The sequence below is a fragment of the Chlorocebus sabaeus genome, chromosome 8 (genome assembly GCF_047675955.1).
Source record: "Chlorocebus sabaeus isolate Y175 chromosome 8, mChlSab1.0.hap1, whole genome shotgun sequence".
NCBI lineage: Eukaryota > Metazoa > Chordata > Mammalia > Primates > Cercopithecidae > Chlorocebus > Chlorocebus sabaeus.
Window position 1 is genome coordinate 95947351 of NC_132911.1, and position 19839 is coordinate 95967189.

Sequence of the window (19839 nt, forward strand, 5' to 3'; positions counted from 1 at the left end):
ATCTCACAAAGAGCTGTGAGAATTTAGGAGAATAATATACATTTGTATGGGTCTACTGCTGTGTTTGGAAGACAGTGAGGATAGCTGTAACGATAAATGCCAGCCCATTTCCTAAATTCTCTGCATACTTTTCCTCTTCCTAGATAATTTCATGTCTTTGCATTTGTTCTTTAATGCTGCCTAGCTTCCTCTGCACCTTTCTTGTAGCCTTCCTCTGTTTTTCACTATTAGAATAATTGACCATCATTGGCAGTTAATCCCAATGGAGAGAAAATCTCTCTTTCTCATTCATGTCCTACTTTGATATTGGCTTCATCCATTCATTCATTCATTCAAAGAATGAGGATCTACTCATTCTTTATTTATTGAGGATCTACTATGTTCCAAGTACTTTTCTGAATGAGAGGCCTAAGCTCTACTTAAACTAAATAAGATGTTATCTTCATTCAATTAAAAAGGGCATTTCAACATCTATTTACTAAGGGTACACCAAGAGCTAGGTTTTGTTCTAAGCACTGTGAGTACAGCAGGGGAAAAATAAGACTTGCTCCCATGGAGTAGATGCACTCCAATCAGCAAAGACCAACAACAGACGCATTAATGACCAATTATGAAATATGCTAGGTAGTAAAAAGAACTTTGAAGACATATAAAGCAGGATGAAGGGACTGTGGGAATAGTGTCTGAAACATGAATACTGAAAGAAGTGAGGGCCGGGCACGGTGGCTCATGCCTGTAATCCCAGCACTTTGGGAGGCTGAGGTGGGTGGATCACCTGAGGTCAGGAGTTCAAGACCAGCCTTGCCAAGATGGTGAAACCCGTCTCTACTAAAAACACAAAAAATCAGCTGGGTATAGTGGTTCATGCCTGTAATCCCAGCTACTTGGGAAGCTGAGGCAGGAGAATTGTTTGAACCTGGGAGGCAGAGGTTGCAGTGAGCTGAGATCGCGCCACTGCACTCCAGCCTGGGCGACAGAGTAAGACTCTGTCTGGGGTGGGGGTGGGGTGGTGGAGGGAAGAAAGAAAGAAGTGAGGGGGTGAGCACTGTGAAAGTGATCATCTTCAAGAAGAGGAGCCATAGACAGTATGGACACCAAATGCCATGGCCAAGTGCCAGCACAAGCTTGGAATGCTGAATGGTGGAGGCTAGTGAGAAAAGAATGAACAAAGGTGTAGGATTAGGAGAGGAGAATGAGAGGTATCAGGGTCCGTTTGCATGAGCACTGCTCTTCCTTCTGTGAGAAATGGAAAGTGAAGAGGAACACTTTTGATTGCCAGAGGATCATTCTGGCTACTTGGTAAAAGAAGGTCTGTAGGAGTAAGGAGGCGGTAATCAGGAACAGAGCTGATGGCTTGAACTACCTTCAGAGTGCTAAAAATGGTGAAAAGGAGAGCAGATTCAGGATACATTTTGAAGACAGAGTCAATAGAATTTGCTGATGATTGGACATGGGAACTGAGAGAAAGAGAGCAGGTAAGTATGACTTCAAGGATTTTGATTTGAGTAACTGGAAAAAATCTCTGATGGAATATAGACACTAGTGAGGGAGAAAGGCAGCAAACAAATGAACCCTAATGAATTGCAGTTACTAATTTGATGGGACTTGTCGGGGGTCAGTAGCGATGTAGCCAAAGTGGTATTTAAATTGGAATCTGAAAGATGAGTGAGAGTTAGTTGTGTGAAGTTCAGTGTGTCTTCAGAGATGGGGTCAGTGGAGGGTATAAATTTTAACATATACAAAGACCCTGAGTCAGGGAAGAGCTTTTTTTTTTTTTTTTAAAATAGATGGAGTTTTGCTCTTGTTGCCCAGGCAGACTCCCAAGTAGCTGGGATTATAGGCATGTGCTACCACGCTCAGCTACTTTTTTTGTATTTTTAGTAGAGATGGGATTTTTCCATGTTAGTCAGGCTGGTCTTGAACACCTGACCTCAACTGATCCACCCACCTCAGTCTCCCAAAGCACTGGGATTACAGAGTGAGCCACTGCACCCAGCCAGAGTCAGGGAAGAGCTTTAAGGAATGTAAGTTTATAGCATACTGTAGACTCAACAAAAGAATCCAACGTACCCTCTCCATTTGTATCTCCTCCACTCTTGATGCACTAGTATTGCCCGAGTCCACATATACCAAAATTCTTCTGTTTATTTCTCATTCAGCAAAATTCTAGTTATAAGCCCTGGTTATAGAGTTCTCTTATTTTAAAGAATGTTTTACATTGGGAAATAAATAAAAAGTTCAAAGAACAATAAAACACTCCTATGCCCACCACCCAAAATTAATATCTATTAATCATACCAGTTTCCAGTCTTTTCAAATATAGACTTAAGAAATTACATATAGAGCCACGTTATCTTAAACCGTCATCTTCACCATTTCTTCTTTTTTGCCTTCAATGCAGGAAACCATGAATTTGATGCTTTTTCTTCTGGTTGACTTTATATGTTTTTACATACATGTATATAATCACTTCTGTATGTAGACCGATAGAATATGTTTGCTTTTGTCAGTTTTTTAAATAATTTACACAAATACACACTACAGTACATTTACTATTAAGCATCTTCTTTTCTATTTTATTTTTTTAGTTTATGTTACTACTTCTTTATTTCCCGGTTTACTCTTTATTTATTGACTTCCTACTATAGAAGTTGAGAATATGTATTTTCTCTTATTATCATTGACACACAGAGCATCCTTTCCATTCTCCTCACAAATATGTGTATTTAATAATTTTATTATGATGATTATATAAATGCTATTCAAAACTGGCCACAGGGTATACCATATTTATTTTTTTTTCCTCTTGTAAACCATTTGCCTTTCCTGGAGTTAATAATTGCCTTTTGTTTGTTTGCTTGTTTTTTTAAAAAAATATTTTGTGTACTTAACACTAATGTGAGTAAAAACTTGGTATTCTGTTTACCAATCTCATGGTTCAGGGACTTCAGATGTTCTATCCATTTCATTTTCTGTGAGAATCACTTTGGAGAACTTTGATTACTTCAATTCTGGCTGGCAGTTTCTGCATCTATTATAAAACTTATTTTCTGGGACCTTCTTTCATCAGCAATCCAGGGATTCCTTTCATCTTCCTTCATCTCCTTTTCCTGCTTTTCTTCATCTTCCTTCATTTCCCTTTTCCTGCTTCCTTCATCTCCCTTTTCCTGCTGTATAGCTGTTTCCCTGTATCCTATGTCTTTCTTTCTTTCTTTCTTTCTTTCTTTCTTTCTTTCTTTCTTTCTTTCTTTCTTTCTTTCTTTCTTTCTTTCTTTCTTTCTTTCTTTCTTTCTTCCTTCCTTCCTTCCTTCCTTCCTTCCTTCCTTCCTTTCTTTCTTTCTTTCTTTCCTTTCTTTTTACTACTTCCCCATTTGGGTGATGCTATTTTTCAGTTGAATTGTGAGAAAGAATGCATAGGAAACATATATTGATACCTTATATGCTTTATTTTACCTGTACACTTGTTACAGATACTTGCGTGCCTCTGCTTCTATGCTGTATTGGAAATTCTTTGAGGACAGAGATCTCTTAGTGATCTTTATGGCTCCAGAGGGCCAAGCACAGCTGAACTATTAAAAATAATAATTGGTAAATTTTGTAAAGTATACATGGTGTCTATCAAGATCCTGTATTTGGACACAGATTGCAAAATGTAAACCATTACAGAGATATTTCCAAATATCTGTACATGTGGTGTTATATTGACTGTGATGGTTAATACTGTCAACTTGATTGGATTAAAGGATGCAAAGTATTATTCTTGGATGTGTCTGTGAGGGTAGTGCCAAAGGAGATTAACATTTGAGTCAGTAGACTGGGAAAAGCAGCCCCACCCTCAATCTGAGTGGGGACAATCTAATCAGCTGCCAGCATGGCCAGAATAAAAGCAGGCAGGAGAACATGGAGAGATTAGACTGGCTTAGCCTTCCAGCCTGCATCTTTCTCCCATGCTGGATGCTTCCTTCCCTCAAACATTGGACCCCAAGTTCTTCACCTTTGGGACTCGGACTGGCTTACTAGATCCTCAGCTTGCAGATAGCCTATTGTGGGAGCTTGTGATCGTGTGAGTTAATGCTCCTTAATAAACTCCCATTTATATTATCCTATTAGTTCTGTCCCTCTAGAGAACCCTGACTAATACATTTACTAACAATACAGAAATTTGATTGAGATTTTTAGAATTCATACGGATGTTTGATGTTACATAGACATCTAGGCACATTGTTAGATTTTATTTAATGGTTGATAATTTCCATTTAGGAACATTTAATATATATAAGTCAATACCATTTTTGGTTAAAATTTTTACTATATTTTATTGTGGCTAAGATATATAACAACATTTGCATGTAATAATGTTTTAAATATTGGTACTTAATATAAAATTTGTGAATCTATGGCAATTCATATCTTATAGGACTGAAGAAAAGACAAGATTGAGATTCATGGGGCAATAATGATAAAAAGATTTGTGCTGTTGATTTTAGATAGTTATTTTAATAAAAGTTCAGTATAATGTTTGTTGCATGGAAATGATTACAAATAGTCAATATGAGATACTGTTAGATAAAAGGTAAAGTAGTAATATATGTATATGTTACACATTACACATAAGTAAATTATAATAGTAACCCAAATGTATTGGGCTATTGGTATTTTCTGGCACTGTTCTTAGTGCTTTACATATGTTGACTTATTTTTTAATTTTATCCTCATAAAAATATGAATTACATATTATTGCCTTTCTCCTTTTTTATATATCAGGCATAGGAAGGTTAGGCAAAAAGTCCAAAGTTACATAGTATTTTGTGGTCTGGCCAGTAACTGAACCAAAGTAGTCTGACTCTACAAACTGGAATCCTAACTGCTAGGCAATACTGACCAGGTTACAATTCATTTTTATGGTGTTGGAATGAGAAATTGATTTAGATTCAAAAGATTAACGCATACGTTCAAATCTCAGCTACACCAATTACCATCCTTGTAAACTTGGCTCCAACTCACATAACCTCATTCGAAAGAAATGGAAATAAATAAGATGAATTTCTAGCAAAAATTCACCTTGGCAGTAAATAATAACATTTTTATTGTGACTTCAAAATTCATCTCAATAGAATACTAAATGAATAGATATTGAATAGATATTGCCTTGTAATCATGCACTAGTACATTTTTGAAAACAATATTTTTAACTAACAATTGACAATCAAAATCAGCAAAGCAACCATGTCCTTTAGAATTAGCATGTATTTACTTTTTGGAGGAGTCAAAAGATCGATATGTGATTCACAGACATCCAATTAAAAGTTTACCAGGACAGGAACAGTTAAAAAAAATTAATTACATATGATTATCACACAAAAGGAGGTGACTACATTGCTTGAATGACAAAAGGAAAGATATTCATTGAAGACAAAAAGCACAAGCACTGTAAACTGATAAAAAGAAATTTACCCATGGGTAGATTAGAAACAGCACAGTTTAGTTTCTGTTTTCACAGTAACATTAAAATAATGCATTTTCCATTTCCTTAAGCATTAATGCATCTCTTCAAGAAGCATACAGTTATTATTAAACCTTCATTTTTCCCCTCTACATTTTAAAGCATCCTTTACTAGAGAAATGTATGAAAGAAACAATCTAGGAGCTTCAAAGGTGATAAATACTAATGGGCAACTAGACCATATTCAAGTCACAGATAGTATCTTCTTAGTTTCTACTCATCCTTCTAGAGTCAGTTTAAGTACCATTTTCTCTGGAAGCTTTGTTTGGCTTCTTAGATTATTAGGTCCCTCACAAAAATATGCTCTGAGAAAACTCTGCTCCTCTACTCCTTTCACAGAACTTAGAATCACATCTGTTTGCTGGTTTAAGAATTTGCCCTCTGGACTGTAAGCTTGCTCCGTAAGGAGAGGGCCATGTTGACTTGGTCAGTGCTCTATCCAGGGCTTGGCACAGTGCCTGGCATTTAGGATGCTCTAAAAAATTAGTTGTTTTGGCCGGGTGCGGTGGCTCACACCTGTAATCCCAGCACTTTGGGAGGCCGAGGCGGGTGGATCACAAGGTCAGGAGTTCAAGACCAGCCATGCCAAGATGGTGAAACCCCATCTCTACCACAAATACAACAATTAGCTGGGCGTGGTGGTGGGCGCCTGTAATCCCAGCTACTTGGGAGGCTGAGGCCTGTAATCCCAGCTACTCGGGAGGGTGCAATTGCTTGCACCCAGGAGGCAGAGGGTGCAGTGAGCGGAGATCACACCACTGCACTCCAGCTTGGGCGACAGAGCGAGACTCTGTCTAAAAAAAAAAAAAAAAAAAAAAAAAAAAAAAAAAAAAAATTGCTTATTTGAGACATAATCCCAATTTGGTATACATGTTTTCTTGTCTCATTCTCCTTTCCTCTCTGATCTCCAGACCACTTCATAGAGTACTCCTAAAATTCTTCAAAAAGGCAGAAGGGAGAAAATAGATTATGAAAAGCTTTCATCTCTGGATACTGCCTTGTCCCTGTGATACCTCACCATCCTTGAAATCATGTTACCTCCAAGCAATTTACTTTTCACTATATCAAATTTACCATGGGGTCAGCCATAATAAGAACTGTAGTGTAGCTGTCAGAGTTTTCTATTTCATTTTATAGTCTAGTATTCCAGAGTTTCTTCTTTAGCACTTTATTTGCAAATAAAGTACATTGTCATTCAATGTTCCACTGACTTGGTTATTTATTCATTGGGACCTACTGAGTATTAAAAACTGGCTACAAAGATGAATAAAAAAGATGAAATTCAGGATGCAAAATTACAATTAGACAGGAGGAATAAGTACAAGAGATTTATTGTACAGCTTTGTGATTATAGTTACCGATGAAATATTGTGTTCTTAAAAATGCTGATAGAGTAAGTGTTCTCACCACAAAAATAATAACTATATGAGGTAATGCATATGTTAATTAGTTAGATTTAGCCATGTCACAATATATATATACTTCAAAACACCTTATTGTATACAATAAATACATATACATTTATCTGTCATCTTAAATAAATACATTTTAAAAAATGAAGAGATGGAATTTTCAGGCTTGCTGCAAAGTCATACAGTAAAGAAATAGAAAAAAATGTCAAAATAGGAATACATTTCTTTACTCCCTATTTACAAGAGAGAAATAAAAGAATTGTCTGTTCTCTCCATACTCCTCTCATTTTCTCTTGAGCTTGCTTTCATCAGGCTTTTGTCCATATCCAACTAAGGAACTCTTGCCAAGATCGCTAACGACTTCTCACATTACTGAATCCAATGGGTAATTCTGAGTGTGCATTTTAGCTGAACTTCTTAGCCTTTGGAACAAATCATTTCTGAAATGCTTTCTTGACCTGGTTTCAGGGCCACCACTAAAACATTATAAATTGATGACCTATTTTAGACCTCACTCTTGTACACTAGGCCCATTTGTCCAATTGCTTCCATTAGTTTTTCACTTGGATAGTATTTCCAAAATGGAACTCATGGTTTTCCTCTTCAAGTCTACTCCTCTGCCGCGTCCCCCACTTCAGTTAGTGGCCCCCTGATTCAGCTTATAACTTATGTCACAAACCTTAGAGTCATCCTTTGCTCCTCTCATTTTTTCATATATCTTTAACCCAGCAAAATATGTTTTTAATCTAATCTTTTATCACCACCTCCTCTATACTCTTTGGTCCTCGCCAACATCATCACTTTTAGACTACTGCAATAGCTTCCTAACTGGTTTTACTCTCCTTCTCTGTTCCCACTACCCACATACACCCACCCAGTTTATTCTCATAGCAACCAGAGTGATCTTTTAAATGTATTAATCACATTTAACTTACTGGTTCAAAACTCTTCCATGACTTCCTTAGAATAGATTTCAAGTCGTAACGGTGATGCAGAACCTGATCCATCATTGGACATCCATCTACCTGATTTCTACCACTCTCTGTGCTCACTTTGTTTCACCTGCTACCCCTCAAACACACCATGCTCACTCATGTCTCAAAGCCTCTGCATTTGTTGTTCTTTCAGCTGGAATGCTCTCCACTCAAATCTTCACAGGGCCTACTCTCATTGCATTTAGATCCCTGCTCAAACATCACTTTCCTATTTACAATAGCATCGACTTAGCACTCTGTATCCCCTCAGCAGCTTTAATTGTCTGCATGGTATCTGTTACTACTCGACATTGTATTATGTTTTCTAATACGTTTGTCTGAGTATTGTTCCTTTCCCTGATTAAACATAAACTCCATGGCAGCAAGGATTTTGTTTTTTTTTTCACTGTATCCTTAGTGCCTAGAACAGGGTCTGGTAACAGAGTAGGTGCTAAACAAGTCTGCATTAAATTGATGAAGAAATTTATAGAATCCTAGAAGTGGTGGTGATAGAATATAATTATATTTAAAGTACCAAAGAAAACATAAGTGCCTTCTTTCAACAAACCTATTTGAGTGTCTATTACGTACCTAATTTTGCGCTCAGTGCTTCAGATATAAAGACACATAAAAAACAAATTTTGTCTTCAGAGTTCTCGAAGATTCTTGAGGGATACACATGGAAACTTTCATATCAATCAGCAAAGAACCAGAGACATAGTGTTCCCATCAGTATTTCTTACACTGACCTTTCAGTTTTGCTCCTTTCTTCATATTGAAATTATGTATCTTCATAACAAATGTATCAATGCACTATCAACCAGGATGAAACCAGGCATTTTATTTTGCCCTCAACCAAAGCAGTGCCACATGGGGCTGTAGATTCTGTGATTGCATTCAGAGTAGAAGCAAAGTTTCAAAAAGTGAAGTAGCTGTATTATTGCCTGGGTTGTTTTAACAATTCAGACAATCTTGAAACTTGGTTTATTGCTAAAAATTTTCTTTAAAAAGACATTCATCCACATCTAGCCAGGTGCAGTGGCTCATGCTTGTAATCCCAGCATTTTGGGAGGCCGAGGTGGGCAGATCACTTGAGGTCAGGAGTTTGAGCTTGGCTTGGTCAGCATGGTAAAACTCCATCTCTGCCAAAAAAAAAAAAAAAAAAAAAATACAAAAATTAGCTGGGCATGGTGGCACATGGGAGACTGAGATAAGAGGATCACTTGAACCTCGGAGGCAGAAGTTGCAGTGAGCCAAGATGGCACCTGGGTGACAGAGTGAAATTTCATCTCAAAAAATAATAATAAAATAAAATAAAATAAAAATACATTCATTCATACATTGACTAATCAATTCACTTTGCTATTGTAGAGTTAGTAAATATCAAGGTCTTCGTCTAAAATAGTGTTCAAATTCCATTGGTTAAACATTAAAACCCAAACAAAAGGCTTTAATATAACATCTATGTGAGGATAGTTTATATAATTGGCATGCCTTCTAACACAATAAATAATGTTTATTATACTAAGTAAGAGCTATAAAGTGTGCTAGTTCAGGGAGGAGTAGAAAGACAGGAGAGGAGATTTCTCAAATAACTTGACAGTACTACTATTTGACTTAGCAATCCCATTCCTGGGTATATACCCAAAAGAATATAAATAGTGCTACCCAAGAGACACGTGCATTTATATGTTCATTGAAACACTATTCACAAAAGCAAAGACATGAAATCAACTTGCATTACCATCAATGGTGGACTGGATAAAGAAAATGAGGTACATATATACTGTGGAATACTATGTAGCCATGAAAAAGAACTAAATCCTGTCCTTTGGAACAACATGGGTGCAGCTGGAGACTGTATCCTTAGAAAATTAATGCATGAGGAGAAAACCAAATACCGCATGTTCTCACTTATAAGTGGGCGCTAAACATTGAGTACATGGCCGGAAGCAGTGGCTCATGCCTGTAATCCCAGCACTTTGGGAGGCTGAGGCGGGCAGATCACTGGAGGTCGGGAGTTTGAGACCAGCCTGACCAACATGGAGAAACCCTGTCTGTACTAAAAATACAAAATTAACTGGGCGTGGTGGCACATGCCTGTAATCCCAGCTACTCCGGAGGCTGAGGCAGGAGAATCGCTTGAACCTGGGAGGCAGAGGTTGCGGTGAGCTGAGATTGCGCCATTGCACCCCAACCTGGACAACAAGAGTGAAACTCTATCTCAAAACAAACACAAAAACAAAAACAAAAAACAAAAAAACATTGAGTACACATGGACACAAAGAGAGGAACAATAGGCTGGGGCTTATTTAAGAGTGGAGGGTGGGAGGAAGGTGAAAGTTGAAAAACTACCTGTAGGATACTATGCTCATTACCTGGGTAACAAAATCATCTGTACACCAAATCTCAGCTATATGCAATTTACCCATGTAACAAAGCTGTGCATGAACCTAAAATAAAAGTTGAAAAAGGAAAAAGAAGGTTCTCCCAGAAGAGAAAGGAATCAGGGGTTTTAGTTGACATCTGTGCAGAATTCTCTAGGTTCAGAACCCAAGATAAGGATTCTTGCAATAGTTTAGCACAGGAAGCCATAGTACAGAGCATTAAAATTTAGACTAATAGAATATAACAACACAGATGCAAAATAGAGGCTGTGTTTTTGAAACCAAGATAATCAGTGTCTTATGCTGCAAATCTTTTATATACATCCTACTCAGAGTCAAGCTAATCTGTTTTCCAAGTGGCCTGTTTAATTCCTGAGAGTAGAAACTAGTAAGGCACATGAATGGATTAATGGTAAACTACACTGGCTCAAGTGAGGTTCTGATAACAGAAGTAAAGGCAAAAATTGACGGTTCTAATCTAGGCTATTGCTTCGTAGATTACAATTTATGTATTGTGTTTTTAAGCCACATCTATGCTTTCAGATTCCATCAGCACCTCAAACATCCCAGCCATTAACCCCAAGTCCAAAACGATGTAGTAAGGAAAAACGCTATGCTAAAGACCCAGCAGCTAGGAGGATAAAGAGGTTCATGATGCTTCTCTTTTCTTATTTTTATTGACTTATTGATAAACTATAGAGACAACTGGTCTCACCTCTGTTTATTCTACAACTCCTGAAGATTAGGAATGTGGTTTAAGCAAACTGTTAATTTTAACACAATTATATTTCATTAATTCTTGAATTCCTATGGAGTTTATTACAGTGGGGGGTTTACTTGAATTAAAAATAGTTTTGTGGCAACACTTGTCACACTTTATAATAGACTAAATTATATGACAGGATGCAAACAGTGAGAAAGATCTTAAAAGTAATTTACCCACTCCATGTTTAAATTCCTTTTGCAATATTTTCATCATGGAATCACCCATTCTTGTGCTTGAACACCTTGATAAGGGGGGGACTCACTTTATGAAGAGGCAGTTCATTTAATTTTTTGGACAACTCTAAATTTTATAAATTTCTTTCCTAAACTAAGCCAAAATTTCTTTGGAGCTTTTATCTAAGGTAGTACTTCATTTGGTAGAAGGTAGCATAAGTACTAACATCATCTTAGGTACTTTCTGTGACATTTTCTTCTCTTCCTCTAATTTTCTATCTTCTTTTATTTTTTCCTATTTTATATACATGCCTTTTGAGTTAGAAAGAAAAACAATAAAAATTTTAGGTTACTTAGAAATAAATGATAATGATAGTTACACATAAAAAACTATAAATTATACACTAAGGGCTATCCAGGGGAAAGAAAGTCTTAAATACATCTAGTTTTTAAAAAACATAAGTTGAAAATAAATGAGTTAAGTATTTCATTCAAGAAGCTAAAATTGACTGGGTTTGGTGGCCCATGCTTATAATCCCAGTCCTTTGGGAGGCTGCAGTGGGAGGGTCGCTGGAGACCAGAAGTTCAAGGATGCAATGAACCTTGATAACATCACTGTATTCCAGCCTGGGTAACAGAGAGAGACCCTGTCACACGCAAAAAAAATTTGAAGTGAATAAAAGACAGAAGCGAATGGAGATCAAATAGATACTAATGAAATAGAAGGCAAAATAAATATTAGATTTGCCTAATAGGGTTCTAAATTTTAAAAAAGAATACACTGCAATAAAGAAAGATTTTGTAAATCTCTTCTAAGGTAATAAGAGTATGTGAGAGACAAGTCACAAAAAACATTAGGATGAGGAAAGGGCAAAACTTAAAAAACATTAAAAATATTATGAGATAATAGCCTTTATATATTTACATGAATACAGTTATAAAACAAGATGCAATGGACATTCTTTCTAGGAAAATATAAATAAGACCATGACCAATAAGAGTTAGTAGATAATAGTGGATGAACAATTACTTAAGATATTAAGAAGTTAGTAAAATATCTAATTCCTAAATAAATGACAGGTCTTTATAAATTTCACATAACTGTCAGATCAAAAATAAATGTGATTTAAATTGTAAACACTTAGAAGACAATAGGAAAATATGGAAAACTGACTGATATAGGCCATGTGCATTACATGATTCTGATACAAAGTCTGGATAAACACAGCACAACTGAAGACCAATATCACCTACCATTATAGATGACAAAATACTAAATAAAATACTGCAGCAGTGTATTAAAAGAATTACACATTATAACTAAGTAAAACATATTTCTAGAATACAAGATCGTTGAATGTGTGAAATAATATTAAACTATCCACATGACACAGTAAAGAATGCCAAAATTATTACGTAAAAGGAAATATGTATTAATCATAAAAGCTCTTCCTGAGCCCTTAGCATAACTAAAGATACCCACCAATACCCAAAAGCAAACATTACACTTGAATGATGAATCATTAAATTATTTCATTAAAGTAAATTAAAGAATACTCTATTTGTGAGTGTTCTTTTCCTTTTAAGGAAGGAGAGGGGCTGAGGCTTTTATTTTAATTTAATTTTACATAAAAATATTAAAATATAGAGATGAGGTCTCAACATGTAGCCCAGGCTGGTCTTGAACTCTTGGGCTCGGGCAGTCCTCCCGCCTCAGCCTCCAAAAGTGCTGAGATTACAACCATGAGCCACTGTGCCTAGCTGAGAAGCTGATGTTTTCAAAGAAAGAAAGAATGTGGAAGAAAGAAATGAATTGTAAACTTTAAATACTGGAAAAGAAGAGGCAAAACTGTTATTATTTTAGTTTAATTCTTCCCTAAAAAATCTAAGGAATTAGAAAATGTAGAAGGATACATTTATAAAAGAATTAGGAAATTGAGTATATATTTACATAAGAATTAGGAAATTGAGTAAACAGTGCTTATTAAAATGGTAAGATAAATGTATGTAACAACTGGATAGTATAATAGTATCAATTTTTAAAAATGCCAACTAAAAATCAGCAAAAATCATAACTACTAAGGAATAATCTATTCATAAGCGTAATGATTAAAAGGATGAATTACATTATTAAATGATGTTTACAAATCCAGTCTTTAACCTTTACTAGCTGTGAGTCCTTGGGCAAAATATTTAATTTCTGTGTACCATGTGGTTTTCTGTAAATAAGGATAAAAATAGTACCTATTTCATAGGCTTGTAGGAAGATAAAAAGACAATATATAAAAAGTGCTTAGAATGACATTTAGCACATAGTAACTGCTTGATTAAATATTTTTATTATTGCTATTTTAAAAAGCTAAATAACTTTAAGACATGAAGAAAGAAATGAATAAATTATGGGAATTTTCCTCACCTGAGTTAGAACAGCCAATATTTTAGATATGTAAATTCAGCAAAATCCTCTATAATCTCCAAGTTTTTTAATAAAAAAATTTCAAGACATTTTAAAAGGTGACTGAGTAAGAATAAGCTAGAAAGATTTGGAAAGAAGTATAACCACAGGGAGCTTTCCTCAGTATATATTAACATATGCTTTAAAACTAATATTCTTTCTGTAATGGTATGAAAATGAACGTATGAAACAGAATAAGGGATTTGTAAAGAGAAAAAATGGGAAATTAGTATATTATAAAAATTTTGTGAATATTAGATGAGGAAGTACGAAATATTTGAAATGGATGCTGAGATATTTAGATATTGGTATAGAAAAAATGGATTTTTAATTCATACTACACATACAAATAAGTTTGAGGTGGAGCAAAGAGCTAAATGTAAAATAAATACACAACAAAACTCTCCAGAAGTAATATTATTGTAAACTGTGCACAGAGAAAGGTCCAACTCTGTAAGGTAGAAAACCCTGCAGACATAAAATTATAGTCATATGTGTAATCAAGCACAACTTGGAATTTTCTGTAAGAGGTGAGTAACAGAACAACATAAAGCATTTTTTCAACATGGATAACGCGCAAAGGTTAGTATCCATAATATATAAAGAAATTTATGACTCCATAAGAAAGAGATAACCAAATTTTGGTAACTGGGAATTTATAGAGACACACATAATAAATATGCCTAAACAACATATGAGATGTTGTTCAAAGCTTACTGGAAATCTAGGAAGTGCAAATTAAAGCAACAATTTTGTAGGTATATATATATTTTTTCATCCATCATATTCACAAACTTTACAAAGTTTACCAAAGTTTTAGGATAAGTGATAGTTTTATGTGGTATTTGGAAGAGTATATACTGGAACAACTTTAATGTCAGGCAATATAGAACTATCTACTGAGTTTTAAATGCTTATATACTCTTCTTGGCTCAGTAATTCCATCTCTAGAAACCTATTCTGCAAAAATATTTCCCTGTTTGCATAAACATAAATTCCTGAAGGTAATCATTGCAATATTGATTGCAGTAGTAAAAAGTTGGGCACAATGTAAAGGAGAACAATAAATAAATGATGATTCTTTCATACCATAGAAAACAATGGAACATTTTAAATAATGAAAGAAATCAGACACAAACAAAAATATTGTATAATCTCACTTATATGTGAAATCTTCTTTTAAAAGGTTAAGTTGTAGAGAGAGAATTAGAATGATATTTAGCACATAGCGTAGCATATGTAACAGTGGGTACCAGGGTCTAGAGTAAGGGAGGAAATGGGGAGTAGGTTAAAGGATATAACATAGCATATATGTAGGATGAGTGAGTTGTATATACAATGTACGATGTGGGTACTAATAATAGTGTATTGTCTTCAGGATTTTTGCTTAGTAGACTATAACTGCTCTTGGTGAGACAAGGAGGGGAATGGGGAGGGAATGGGCAACCATGTGAGATGATGAATGTTAATTTGTTTCACTGTAGTAACCATTTTGTTATACATTTGTGTATCTTTTTTTTTCTTTTTTTGAGATGGAGTTTCGCTCTTGTTGCCCAGGCTAGAGTGCAATGGCGTGATCTCGCCCCCCACAACCTCCTCTTTCTGGGTGTAAGCGATTCTCTTGCCTCAGCCAACTGAGTAGCTGGGATTACAGGTATGTGCCACCACGCCCAGCTAATTTTGTATTTTTAGTAGAGATGGGGTTTCTCCATGTTGGCCAGGCTGGTCTCTAACTCCTGACCTCAGGTGATCCACCCGCCTCGGCCTCCCAAAGTGCTGGGATTACACGCGTGAGTCACCACGTGCAGATGTATGTGTATCTTATAACATCATATTGCATAGCTTAAACATACAAAATAAAATATGATTTTAAAAACCAGCTAGATGGAGAGAGCTGATAGATGGAGTTGTAACAACAAAAAGTCATAGGATAGTAGGCCCCCTACGTTCACATAAATGTTGAATATGCATGCAAATATATACAAAATAACTGGAAGGATAGTAGTTAATTTGACAAATACTAGTGAACACCTATATATGCTATCCTAGATGTTAGATTTATGGCTGTGACCAAACAGACAGATGAACAGTATTAGTTTTATTTACCTTTATGGTGTTGGATTGTGATCATGAAAAGGGACTTTCATTGATACTCTACATGTGGTCCTATTAGTTGATTTTTTTTCTTTTTTTTTTTTGAGACGGAGTCTGGCTCTGTCGCCCAGACTGGAGTGCAGTGGCGCAATCCCGGCTCACTGCAACCTCCACCTCCCGGGTTCAAGCAATTCTCTGCCTCAGCCTCCCGGGTAGCTGGGATTACAGGCACCCGCCACCACGCCCGGCTAATTTTTGTAATTTTAGTAGAGATGGGGTTTCACCATCTTGGGCAGGCTGGTCTTGAACTCGTTATTCACTCACCTCGGCCTCCGAAAATGTTGGGATTAGAGGCGTGAGGCATTGTGCCAGGCAATTTTTTTTTTTTTTTTTTTTTTAGATGGAGTCTCACTCTGTCGCCCAGGCTGGAGTGCAGCGGTGCCATCTCGGCTCACTGCGAGCTCCACCTCCTGGGTTCACACCATTCTCCTGCCTCAGCCTCTTGAGTAACTGGGACTACAGGCGCCCACCACCATACCCGGCTGATTTTTTGTATTTTTTTTTAGTAGAGTCAGGGTTTCACCGTGTTAGCCAGGATGGTCTCCATCTCCTGACCTCGTGATCCGCCCGCCTCGGCCTCCCAAAGTGCTGGGATTACAGGCGTGAGCCACCGCGCCAGGCCAAATTTTGTGTTTTTAATAGAGATGGGATTTCACCATGTTGGCCAGGCTGGTGCCGAATTCTTGACCTCAGGTAATCCACTCGCCTCGGCTTCTCAAGGATTACAGGCGTGAGCCACCGCGCCCGGGTACTACTTTTATAAATTTAAAATAAAAGAGAAAAAGAAGTGAAAAGGTAAACCCATGTGTAGTCCTTGTCCACTTGAAACTTGGGATTCTGTTGGCATGGAATTGAATTTAACTAATCTGATACTTACGTATTTAGATACTTTCGCATTCATGTTTGCTAATTCAAGGGACTAAAAGGGTGTTTAGGCACCCTGAGATACACAGGATTAAAAATGTAGTGTGCTTTCATATATAGTATGAGGAGAAACAATTTCAAACATATCCAGACACCAATATGAAAGGTTATAACAATGTTAACCATTTTTAAAGAAATTCTCCATTTCTGTAGCTAGGGCATAAATGACAGGCAAAATATATTTTGTGGGTGATAGTTAAATTTCAGGAGGAAGGGAGAGCTTACACAAGTAATTTGAAAGAAATCATTTTAAGCAGATGCATATTCATTCAAAATAAGTAATTATACCTGTGTTTATACAACATTTATAATTTATCTAGTGCTTTCAGAATGATATGCTCTATCACAGTATATAGATTTGGTTTTACAGTTCATACACTGCAGAATATGGAACAAGATAAAATAAGAACATTTCCCAGGCTTTTCTGTTTCCTTTTGTCACCATTATTAATCTGAATTGTTTAAGTAGGTATAAATAGCTACAAAGCAACAAGAAAGCTTTTTTTTTTTTTTTTGGCCACACTGAGTCTGAAGTACTTGAGGAATGGTCAAGTAGAAATACGGAGAAGACAGATCGGGTGCAGTTGCTCATGCCTGTAATCCCAGCACTTTGGGAGGCCAAGGTAGGTGGATCACTTGAGGTCAAGAGTTCGAGAACAGCTTGGCCAACATGGTGAAACCTCATCTCTACTAAACCTACAAAACTTAGCTGGGCATGGTGGTGCACACTTGTAATCCCAGCTACCCAGGAGGCTGAGGCAGGAGAATGGCTTGAAACTGGGAGGCAGATGCTGTAGATTGAGCCACTGCACTTCAGGCTGGGCAACAGAGCAAGACTCTGTCTCAAAAAGAAAGAAAGAAAGAAAGAAAGAAAGAAAGAGAGAGAGAGAGAAAGAAAGAAAGAAAGAAAGAAAGAAAGAAAGAAAGAAAGAAAGAAAGAAAGAGAAAGGAGGGAGGGAGGGAGGGAGGGAGGAAGGAAGGAAAGAAGGAAAGAAAGAAAGGAAAGAAAGAAAGAAAAGAAAGAAAGAAAGGAAAGAAAGAAAGAAAGAAAGGAAAAGAAAGAAAGAAAGAAAGAAAGAAAGAAAGAAAGAAAGAAAGAAAGAAAGAAAGAAAGAAAGAAAGAAAGAAAAGAAATAGGAATATGAAGAAGGCAATTTGTAGTAGGATCTAGAACTAAGAAAACTGGTAAAGGTGATACAGTAATCACCCCCATCTGCAGTTTTACTTTCTGAAATTTGTTACTCAGTCAAATGTAGTCCAAAAATATTAAATGGAAAATTCCAGAAATAGGCAATGTATAAATTTGAAGTTTCATGCCCTTCTGAATAGCATGATGAAATCTCCTGCCATCCTTCTCTGTACTCTCAGGATGAGAATCCTCCTTTTGCCCTAGTAGCCATGGACATCGTCTGTTCCTGACATCCAGCCACTGACATCGTCATGGCTTGATGATCCAGGATGACCCAAAACAGATGATCTTCTTTCTGATGTATTGTCAGAAGATCAACAGGAGCCTAACACTACATCACAGTGCCTCCATCATTGACCTCACTTCATCTCATCATGTTGGCGTTTTATCATCTCATATCATTACAGGAAGAAGGGTGGTATAGTACAAAAAAAAAAAAAAATCGAGAGAAAGAGAGAGAGAAGGAGATAGACCATATTCACATAATATTATTACAGTATTTTGTTATAATTGTTCTATTTCATTAGTATTTATTAATCTCTTACAGTGCCTAATTTTTAAATTAAACTTTGCCGGAGTAAAGTTTAAGAAAAACATGGCATATCTTTCAATACTATTTGTGGTTCTAGGCATCCACTGAAGGTTTTGGAACTATTCTCTGCGGGTAATGGGGAACTACTGTGCAATAATTTGAGAGTTTCCAGAACAAAAATGGTAGCTGTGGCTTCAGCCTGGACATGAATGCAATTTAGCCAAGGAAGGAAGCCTGTAATGAATAGAAAAGTAGATGATGGAGACTTGGGAGACATCAAAGGTTACAGGATGGTAAAAGGAAGAGTATTCAGTAAAAGAGATAGAATAAGGAAAGAAAGGCTGGATGCGGTGGTTCATGCCTGTAACCCCAGCATTTGGGAGGCTGAAGCAGGTGGATCACGAGGTCAGGAGTTCGAGACCAACCTGGCCAATGTAGTGAAACCCTGTCTCTACCGAAAATACAAAAATTAGCTGGGCGTGGTGGCGTGCGCCTGTAGTCCCAGCTACTAGGGAGGCTGAGGCAGAAGAATCGCTTGATCCTTGGAGGCAGAGGCTGCGGTGAGCTGAGATGATCACGTCACTGCACTCCAGCCTGGTGACAGACTGAGACTCCGTCCAAAAAGGAAAAAAAAAAAAAAAAGGAAGTTGAATTATTGAAAAGTTAACATCATCTTGCTTATATTCATCTTCAAGTTCCTTTCCTTAGCCTCAGTCATTACTCAGATATAAACAGGCTCAAAATGCTAGTGTGTCAATCATACAACTGAATCTCGACACTTGGTTTATTGATTTTGCTTGAAAATATCTTATAATTTAGTGAATTACTTGTTCAATCTGATTGCACTGAAAATTTGAGAGTCCTACTAACCTGTAATATTTCTTTTAAAGAAATGTGACAACTTGCAGTAATTGTATCTTCTAGCCAAGTCTACTCACTGAATACACATGTCCTTTATAATACAGATCTGTGGTTTATTTGGTTGATGCCAAATTTGGTTTAGATATTCACTTCTTCAGGTGATTTTAAAAATCTTCAACTTTAAATATGTTGTTTACATTGGTGAAACTAAGTCAATAAAAAACACTATTATTTCTTCTATGCTATGCTGGCTTTTATATCTGAGAAGATTCAGAAATTGTTCACATAAGCTTCAGAGTAGTTATATTAGTGTTTTTGGAATTATTCAGTTTCTAACAATAATAATTTTTTTTCTAGAAGGGTGAAGTTATACTTTTTACGAGCTGTCTTATGTGGCTTCACCAACGGAAATGAGCAAATAAATCGAGTGCCAAGTTTACTGTTAATTTCTTCATGCTACATAGATTCAGTTAGTCTAAAAAGGTTGTTTGGTTGAATTTACACAAGTT